Source organism: Carcharhinus amblyrhynchos, chromosome 5 (assembly GCF_965287045.1).
Source record: "Carcharhinus amblyrhynchos chromosome 5, sCarAmb.v2.hapA, whole genome shotgun sequence".
In the NCBI taxonomy this organism is placed as follows: Eukaryota; Metazoa; Chordata; class Chondrichthyes; order Carcharhiniformes; family Carcharhinidae; genus Carcharhinus; species Carcharhinus amblyrhynchos.
Window position 1 is genome coordinate 94,949,965 of NC_137328.1, and position 11,194 is coordinate 94,961,158.

Below are 11,194 nucleotides of genomic sequence, written 5' to 3' on the forward strand. Positions count from 1 at the left end.
TAATAAAGACCTTATTTGAAACTCCAAGTGTCTTCATTTGGTTTTCCTGAGTGAGAGTGTGAAGTACTCCGTAGCTGAATAGCTATATTTTTCTCCCTAAGATATTTCCTGTGTACTTTGTAAAACAACTGCACCTAGAATTTCCGCGGGGTTTTCCTAACCATCAACCATTTTTCCAGCAAAATTACTGAAGAATGGTGGAAATGACCAAAGTTACATTGCCTTGCAAAAAATTATCAGCCAAATCCCGATGTTCCAATTTGCAAAATGTATCTTTTGAATTAAATGTTGTGCTGAGTCTTCCCAAGGGCATTGGGACCTTGATATTGAGAATGAATGTGGGGCCCCAAGCCTGTGCTTATTCTCAAAGTGCAACTTTACATGAGATGTGCTCCTAATTATGCCATCATTCCTTCAAAGGGATTGATAAAGGGGAAAATAGAGTATGAAAGTAAGCCAGTGGGGAACATAAAAGCTGACTGTAAAAGTTTCTATAGGTATGTGAAAAGAAAAAGATTGACAAAAACAAATGTAGGCCCCTTACAGTAAGAAATGGGAAGATTCATATTGGGGAACAAAGAAATTTGCCTGGGTTGGGTGGCATGCCTTATGAGGATAGGTTGAGGGAGCTTGGTCTTTTCTCCTTGGAGAGAAGAATGATGGGAGGTGACCTGATAGAGGTGTATAAGATGTTGAGAGGTATTGATCGGGTGGATTCTCAGAGGCTTTTTCCCAGGGCTGAAATCGTTGCTACGAGAAGACACAGGTTTAAGGTGATGGGGAGTAGGTACAGAGGACATGTCAGGGGTAAGTTTTTCACTCAGAGGGTGGTGAGTGAGTGGAATCGGCTGCCATCAGTGGTGGTGGAGGCAAATTCGATACGGTCTTTTAAGAGATTGCTGGATGAGTACATGGGACTTAATAGGATGGAGCGTTATAGGTAAGCCTAGTAGGTAGCAATATGATCGGCGCAACTTGTGGGCCAAAGGGGCTGTTTGTGCTGTAGATTTTCTATGTTCTATGTATAGTATACAATTTATCACATTTCTCCCTCTCTTTAACTCTGAGGAAAAGTCATCCTGACTTAAAATGTTAACAGTCTTTCTCTCTCCACAGGTGCTGCCAGACTGCTGAGTTTTTCAAGCATTTCATGCTTTTACTACAGCCAAGTGGTTTGATCATTCTACCTTTGATATCCAGATTCCTTGCAAAGTACAACACTGAACAAGAACTATGTCAAAAGACAAATAATGCAAACTTTAGATAACAGCGAAGAAGATAACTCATTTTCATGTGATCTAGTTTCAATCACTTTATTACTATAAACAGTGACCAAATAATATGTCCCAGATCCTTAAGACATGAATGAGTGAACTTACCATGCCATCAACTTGTAAATTTAGCAAAAGCTTTCCTGTTCAGCAGAACTGAAATTTGTTTTCACACGTCATGCACTGATCCCACAAACAGCTCAAGACTTTGCAACACATTGGTAGTGTGAATTCACATCCCCACAGCCACCTCTGCATTTTGATGTCTTATTAAGGACGTTGGGTGTGTTCCCTGAGGCAAGAGGCCCATTTATTAGAGCAAGAAGGAAATGCCTACACAGAATAAGTTTAGACCCTGCTTACAGGCTTTTCAAACTTGCGGTTCATTGGGCCAGTGACAGGAAAAAACAAAGGTCCTTTAGGTTGTCACCTCCAACTTCTGCTGGCTTTCGGACTCACCAGGGGACCACTCCAGGGAAAATACCATCTGCAACTGAAAGTGGCCCACAATTGTGGCCCTATTTCCCTGCCCTGTTCTGTGGTGGGCTGCCAATTCCCATGGCAGCCTATCCTGAGCAAGTCAATCACAGGTAAGACAGTGTCAATGAATTATCCCAACAGGTAAGAAAGGTGTAGAGATGGAGAGATTTTGACAGTGAATTCCAGAGCTAAGGAGTTTGGCAGTTAATAGAAATAAATGGGGTGTGAATAGTAGACTGTGATATCTAAGCACAGATTATCTGAAGATGAGGTTCAAATGAATTGCATCAACATACATTGCAGAAAGAATGTGATCCTCAATGCTGGTGTCATAAAAGACCAAATAATAACATCTTTGAGTTTTTAGCATAGTAGAAGTGGAGGATCATCAAGTAGAATTAGATATTCAGCCAGATGGGTAAAGAACTGCAGAGATTTAGGCAAGGAATAATATAACAAGACCACAAGAGATAAGAGAGATAGGCCATTCAGTCCTTCAAGCCTGCTCCACCATTTAATAAGATTGTGGCTGATCTAATACTCATCAAGTCCACTTTCCTGCCTCATCTCCGTAACCCTTAATTTCCCCAACTGATTAAAAACTTATCAATCTCAGCCTCTAAAATGTTCAAGGACTGGAAGGCAGGCATAATAATGCTAATATTGCTGCAAGGAGCAATTCAATATCAAGAACTATCTATGAACATTTCTATCACACTGCCAAGGTCATAGGATGGAATTGAAAGTCTTGCAGATGTATCCTGTAGCATCAATGCCTGAGGCAAAACATTCAATTGCATTGCAGCCCCTCTGCTGTGCCAGCCTCTGAAACAGTTAATTTTGGGCTCCGCTGGATAGATCAAAACCTACAATTTATAAACTAACCATGAACCAAAAGACATTGTCAATAAGTTAGATATTACATAATAGAAATCATAAGAAGACACAAAAGACCATTGCAAGCAGCATTATTTCTACAGTGACTCATATCTGTATGTATAACTGTCCTGTTAAAGGAAAATTATATAATTCCTGTGGGAAGGTCAATCAATTTTCACATTACTTTCACTTGTAAAGAAAAAATACGATGGGCACCAGAAAATTAAGGTGAAACCATAACCAGAGCATCAAAGAAAATGATGCTACTCAATCAGAAACATTACAGAAAATAGCTTAGAGCTGATGGACAAAGAAAAATTGTGTGTTTCAAGTAAAAGTGAAAACAAGGTAATAACAAACTGAATCAACTAAAGTTAAGATGGAATGTTACTCTGTACTTAAGTTGAGTGGGAGAGAACAAACAGATAAGTATATCAATTTGAGGTCAGTTTTGAGGAATGTGCCATTGGGGATAGAATAACGAAACACTTGAAAAAATATATGTAACCAGAAAGCTTTGTGAAAAGTGTGTCTGTGTAATTTAGTTTATTTTTTGAAGTCACTAATTAGATACAGAATACTGCAAGGGTCAGAATTCTCTCATTTTGAGACTAAGTGCAGTGGTGGGCAGCTCCAGCCGTGCTCGTCTCACTGACCAGAATGATGGAATTCCATGCCAGATTCCGTGCTTGGAACCTCATTCATTATGCCCAGCAAGTTCCCTTGCGAGTCATCTGGTCAGCTGGCAGCTGATTCATCTGCCTGTGATCAGCTGGCAGGTTTGAAGGTCCCAGCATCATATTTAATCACCGGTCCGGCACACACATATCACTCTCTCCAGCCACCTGTCTTTAACCAGACTGCACAGGATGTCAGCAACCCAGAGGAAAACAACTAGCAGCTGTCTTGCGCTGCTATCTTCTTCTTCATGCTGCCAGTTACCTCAGTGCTCAGCAGGGCACTGATCAGCATTATGTAGATATCACATGGATATTCCTCTTAAAGAGAAACTGCACTGAATAGTATTGATGGCATTTAAATGAAGGAAAATTGAACACCAGGATAAAGAGATTGTTCCATGCTGGTGCATGAGGTACTGATGGAGCTGGGCAGATGGAATCTCTATTGATTGCACATGACAAGGAGGTCCTTGAGGACCACATTGAGAAGGCAGTGGGAGCAGGAGGTCAGGGAGGTCAATACCAGCATCTGGATCAAAAGGCCAGGCAGCATGGCTACAAGACGTGACTTCACATGGGTGGTCAAGGTCACTGGAAACAACTTCCCACAGTGTCTCCAACCTACCACACAAACCTCTGACCCTGCTCAATGTACCACAGCATTGTTTGACAACATCACAATAGGTAAGAATTAAAAAAAAAACAAGAAAATTACATTTAAATCAGAGGCAGTTTCATCAAGTATTTTACAATCTTTGTTTTCATGGATTCAGCCCATTTAGTTTCCTAATGATGGTAAAATGTCACACTTAAAATCCAGTTCTATATGTAACCCATAACTCCTTACAGTACCAGTGAAATCTTCAGTATTAATCTATCATAAGTTATATTCAACTCTTGACCATCTTCTTGTCATAGATGTTTATTTCATTATTCCACATTGGCAAGCAATCGGAGAAATTCTCCTGTGATTGTTGAATCACTGGGGAGAATGAGAAAAATAGAGTAAATTAGCTTTAACCCCCATTTCACTGTTTGACTTGAATTTCTCTTTCCCTCCCTTCTGGCAACAAGACTGCACATTCCTTTCCTGCTTGCTAAATATCTTTTCCCAAGACATCTAGCCTGTATAATTTTTGCTGATAGCTATATATAGTTCTTAATATTGGAAATAATAATATTGGAAATAATTTCTCAATTTGCACATGACACCAAATTGAAGGGTGTAGTTCATACAAAGGGCAATAAATACAATAAATGCAATAAATACAGGAAGACATTAATAAACTGGCAGCTTGGGCATTTAATTGGGAAATATAAGGTACTGTATTTTGGTAGGAAGAATAAGGTGATCACATACTGTTTGGATAATATAAGTTTAAATGTGGCAGAGGAGCAAAGAAATTAAGGGGTAAGGGTACATAAATCATTGAAGGAGCAACAGAAATTAATGAGACCATGAAACAAAGCACTATTAATTTCTAGAGGGATAGAATTGAAAAGTGGGGACAGTGTTTTAAACTTGCATGGAATCTTGGTTAGACTACTCTTGGAGTACTGTGAAGAATTTTGGGCTTCATACTATAACCAGGATTTAGAGCACAGGAGAAGGTGCACAAAAGACTCACCAGAACTGAGAGGTAACATTGAAGAGGTTGGGTTTGGGACAATAATGACTTCAGATTTTGGCCAAATTTAACATAGTCCTTTGCTTCATTGATGTTCAATATAAGCAATTTTTTTTTGGTGGGCTAGCAATTACAGGTTAGACTATCCCTTAATATGTCTCACTTGACTGCATAAATTACCATTCAGTGTTCCTATAGGAACCAGATTGGGAGCAGTGTCCTGAATAAAATCATAAATAGGGTTATTGATAGATCTCTAGACCAGTAAGGGATTGGTTGAGGCGGGGGGACTTGTTGAAAATTATCTAAGCTAAAGACAAAAACATTTTGAGATTACAGTAATTCAACAGTCTCTAAGGTCATTTTTAATACAGTTAATCAATACATCTTCATTACTGCTTCGGAAGAAGGTTAATTTACAATTTTCATTTTGTAGCTTTCTGAAGATTTAAACTGGCAACTGATTAGCTCCACCATCCATGTCTTACACTGTTTCAAGTCCTGGGTTTTTTTGCCTCAATATCTTTCTTCAGTTCAAAAAAAAGGAAGCGTTTACAACCCAAGAGAATTAACTCTCATAAGAATCATACCCCTTGCCCTTCTTGCCTGATATCCTTTTCAATATACTATCTATAAATGTTACAACCAGCCTCAGGTGAGGTTTTCCAAAAGTTGTTGATTTGGGAGAAATCCCTCAATTTGTCACAATCTGGCTGGGTTACCCAAAAATTGCTACGAAGCCAAGTAAGAAGGGCTGACTGGATCAGTGTCTTTATTCAACCTGCCCTCTGCTGGCAGCAACAAAGGTTTGATCTAACAAGACTTCCTTTCCCTTGGATACCTTTACCAGACCCAATAGTTATTTTTAAAAAGGAACCAATTTAACCTGGCTTTCTTGAGTTAGAATAGAGTGAGTTTCAGGACTGCTAAAAAGATAAGGAGAAATGGAGTAACACAAGCATCCACATTCATATGGATTAGAAGAATTGAATCCAACAGTAAGTAAATATAAATAAAAAGCTACATAGAACAGTCCTTCAGTTGTGAATAGATGATGAGCATTGCAGCCATTATGAATTAATTCCTGTATAATTGACTTTTGCAGGTGAATAGTTGATTCTTTGATTCAGATGTGCTGTGTTTGAGAGAGAGATTTCAGTTCTTTTTTTCCAATTGCAACCCTTTTGCTGAGTAATTCCATAGTAAGGAAGAGTTTTAGATATTCCTGCAAAGGGTGTCTGTTTTTGCAGGGTTATTGTGTTAATTATTGGATCACACGTCTTCAGAGTGGAAAACATCCAGCTGTTTTTCTTTTCTTTTACACCATTCTTAAAGTTACAAAACTAATGTATAGAGTGGACCAGGCAGACCCAAATCCATTCCTTGTTTGCTCCTAAAACCAAAATTCAAATTTCAATTGAATTCAATTCAGAATCCCTAGAGGAGAGACAAACATGATCCAAGCTGACAAGCTAAGGCATTTCACCCCATCTTGGGTTTGATCTTAGCCCAAAGGCCAAATATTCAGATGCTTTTTCCACATGCACGCACGCATACTCACACATAAGCACGCACACAAGGACACACACACCAACAGCCAGCAGGTTTTTAATGTCCTCTTCTGTGTATTTCAAGAGGTGGAGATGCTGGCATTGGACTGTGCTACCAAAATAAATCTGTTGGACTTTAATCTGGTGTTGTGAGATTTCTTACTGTATTGCAAGAGAAGCAGAATGCACTCGTCTTGTCTAGACAAGAAACCCAGGGTCTTGGAGATGGGATGGCAATAATGTTCCTTTGCCCTCACCAGAGACGGTAATCAGTTTTTGGATGCTTTTAGAAGTGCCATGTTTGGAAACACAGGACAAAATTCCATCGTCACCTAGAGAAACACACTGTAGCCATTCCTATCAGTGTCTAACTGCAAGCTCTTGACTATTCCTAAAGTTAGTGTCAATTTTAAAATATAAAACCAGGTTTACAGAAAATGAGGTTGAAGTAACACACAACAGTTTCGACATTGTTATTACTTAACTTTCATTAATGGCAAGTACAACTCCAAGTTTGTCTCACCAAAATTGGTTTCCCAGTAATATCCTTAGACAGCACCTTCCAAACTGACAACTACTATCATCTAGAACAGTATTTTTCAAACTTTTTTTTCCCAGTGATCTACTTTTACCAAACCACCATTCCTCATGATCCACACTATGTTCACTTATTCCTTAATGTGACAGGTGAGCCCTCGTGGTCCTCACTTTTATTCATTTAAAATTGATATAATTGATCTTCCTCACTTATGAAGATAAATTGCATTTAGTTTTGTATATTTAAAATCAAGATATCGCATGGCAACATAATAATTCCACCTTGTATATTGCAAATTTTACTTACCAAAACTGTTTTACATCTCTGACACTGATATTGCTATCTGGTATTCTGTGGTTACTAGTCGAGAAATTAACAAGGTATTGATTTTGTCCAGTCAGACATTTCCAACTTGAACCTGAGATTTAACTGTGGACTCCAAAGAACCAAAAGGCTGCTTAATTGATCTAAGGATTTTACATCCTGTGGAGCAACCCACCTACCTAAACAGATTTACTGATGCGGTAGTGCTGTATCAACAAAGATGCAAGAATTCAACTTTAAAAAATACCATAAACATTATTCCTTGCAGAGCTGTTTGTCATCAGAAGGCAAGAAAAATTGTGGAATGAAAGATGATTTTTCCAATCTGTACTAACATTGATTGCTAAAATTTAGTCTATTAAACTTCAGGGAGTCCATTTCAGATCCATTTTCCAATTTATTCAGGCAATATTCCAGCACAAAGGAAATTGGTGCCAGTATTTTGCATAATCATCTCGTCAACATATACATTCAAACTAAATGTCCAAAATCAAACAATGCACTTATTTACTATGCATCAGCCATCCACAGAAAATTGACTGCAGTTTATATATGACAGACTTCTCATTTAAAATGCACCTTTGGAATGCAGAGCTCACCAGATCAATGTGCTGCTTTTAGGTGGAAACTTAAGAGGGTAGTCTCCAATTATCTTTATTTGTTACTACCCCATCAATAAACTTCCCTGGTAGCTGGGATATGTCACATTAATAACTACATTTTGCTGCATTTGTTTAAGTCACTGGTTAATGTGTCAATTAACCTTTCTTACAGCCATATTTTAATAAAATATCTCAATGGTTTTCCTATTTTTTAGACGTCATCTCATTTTGAAATTGATTCAGTGACAAAATATTTTTATGCACATGGGCACTACATGCATGGGTTCACCAGCATCTGGAAGTTCCCTTCCAAGTCACTCACCATCCTGACTTGAAAATGCATCGCCATTCCTTCACTCTCACTGGATCAAGATCTGGGAACTCTCTCCCTAACAACACCGTACCTATACCAGATGAACTACAGCAGTTCAAAAAGGCAACTCACCACCATCTTCTCAAGGACAATTAGGGATGGACAATAAATGGACAATTAGGGATGGACAATTAGGGATGGACAATAAATTAAATTTTCTTGCAATACTCTATTTTCTAATTTTTTTTCCTGTTTGTCACAACTGAGACATTAAGATAGCCAGTCTGCTCAATGCTACTCTTTATAAACAGGCATGACAAGATTTTTCTCAGTGTGGAATTATCTAGCTTCTGTTTCTAACCTTTCCTTAATGATATGTTTGAAATGAAGAGAGTACTACATAAGCAATTGTCTCAAATTTTAACTTCAATTTAAGTTGCCATGTTGCTTGATTCATTCTTTTATACTTAACCACAAGCATAGAACCATAGAATCCCTACAGTGCGGAGGTGGCCATTTGCCCCATTGACTCTGCACCAACTCTCCAAAACAGCATCTTCCCCAGGCTTACCCCATAATTCTGCATATTTACCATGGCTAATCCATCTAACCTACAAATCTTTGGACACACCATTTATCATGGCCAATCCACCTAGTCTGCATATCTTTGGGTCCTTCAGTTTCTTCATGTCCAAAGAAAACCCACGGAGACACGAGGAGAACACGAAAACCCCTGACAGTCAATCGCCCAAAGCCAGAATCGAACCTGAGTCCCAGATGCTGCGAGGCAGCAGTCTTAATTATTATGCCACCAAAATCTGCTGTTACAAGACAAACAATAATGCTTTTTATATATGAAGTGTGACTGGCATAATTGAGTAGAATGTCCAAACTAATAAAACACTAATTTCCGATTTACCACATCCTACCTTCCATCAAGATCCTTATGTGTCCTCTGCAGCAGAACTCATGTGGGAATGAGGTGAATCTATGAATGTTGTACATCAGTTGCTATTGTTAGAAATTATTGGTTGGTGAGTGAAGTTATGGTGAATTGAGTGGTGTTGCAGTTCAGTGATTCTGTGCTGGAAGATGCATTTACTGATCTTGACTGTTCACGTGAGGTCATTGAATTTCTTGTGGCACTGCACTTGGGACTATTCTAAAGGTATTGCAATGGCAATCTGTTGACACTGCCTTTAGCAATTTCTCTTTGAGGACCTCATGTCCCTTTGTGAACTGAGGACATCTCTCCTCCTGCACTGAGGCCGACAGTGAACCTTTGAGAACCTCAGAGGAAGCGTTTTGCCCACCATCAGTCACTCTTCTTACATTTCAGACTCTCTTTCCAGCCACTGCTGCAACTAGAACACATCGAGGTACAGGCTAGACTTAGGCAATGCAGGCTGGCTTTAATTTGTGTTAAATTTGCGTGAACAGCTACTGGAAATACAGTCTTCAATATTCTCTGAGATTGCAGTTGTGACTGTAAAAACAAGCAGATCTTCACCTCCTTAGTGAAAGAGACATATCTGTCTACTGTTTCTCACCGAGGCTAAGGCTAACAGCCTGGGCAGATATGGCCTCTGGCTGTTGAGATCTTCTCTCTTTCTCCTTCCTTCTCCAGTGTCTCTTTTTATACTCCTTGTCATGCTGTAGTCAAAGGGAGCAAGTGGATTGTACACAATCCTTCAAGGCAGGACCAGCCATTCCTTGCTGACTTTAACAACTTTAAATAATTGCACAAACCACCAAACACTGCTACAAATTCGGCAATAGCCAGTGGGAATTAATCAGCCACAAACTGGAGACAAACAGTGCTTCTGGGAAGGTCCTTGCTGCTGATGAATGCAAGTTCAGCTGCGCGTGTTGAGACGCAGCATTAGGTGGAGTTCAAGCTCTGAACTGGCAGTGTTGGTGTCAAATCACATTGAGATTAGTGTCACACTCTGCATACTTCCAGTGCCAACACCCTAACCATGATGGTGACAGGCGCAGTCCACAGCAATGGTTGTCATTTTGAAACTTGTAAAATTCAAAGAATAGGTAGAACAGGATCAAATTTTGCTGCCAAGGATTTCATCTCATGAACTACTGCCTACTCCACAAGGTGGTGTTGCAAGCAAGCAGTAAAGTAGCTTCAGATTAAAATGAGTCAAGACATTAGACTTCTGCAAAGCATCTTTGTATCTTTCTCACATTCTGTTGTCTAGTTGTATGACTGTTTCACACACAGTAAATTATGCAATGGCTTCAATAATGCAGCTAAGCTGGGAACAAATTTGCCACAATAATTAATTAATCCTAGAAAGGACCTCATTTGTATCACAGTCATCGGACGTTGTGCTTCTGAAATAGCTTCCAGCATTTTAGATGCTTTATGTAGATCTTCATCAATAACATGACCCAAATACTGGACTGAAATCTGGAAAAAGTCACTAATTAGAATATCACCCAGGTAACATCAGGCAATAGTTGAGTTTCAGTATCGACATTCATCTGTAAATATGAAAGATCAATCCTGCTGAGTGAAATTTCTTAGAATCCCTGGAGTGCAAGAACAAGCCATTCGGCCTGTCGTGTCTGCACTGACTCTCTGATGGAGCAGCATACCCACGCTCTATCCCCATAACACAACAAATTTACCCTGCTAATCCCCCTAATCTACACATCTTGGAACAAAGGGGCAATTTATCATGGTCAATCCATCTAACCTGTAGTTTTGGAATGTGGGAGGAAACCAGAGCACCCAGAGGAAACCCACGCATACGTGGGGAGAATGTGCAAACTGCACACAGCCACCCAAGGCTGGAATTGAACCCAGATCCAGGGTATGGTGACGCAGCAGTGCTAACTGCACTAGCAAGCTGCCCCAAAATTTCTGCCCATCTGAAAACCCAGCAAACAAATCTTTAATTAAAGTTTATAA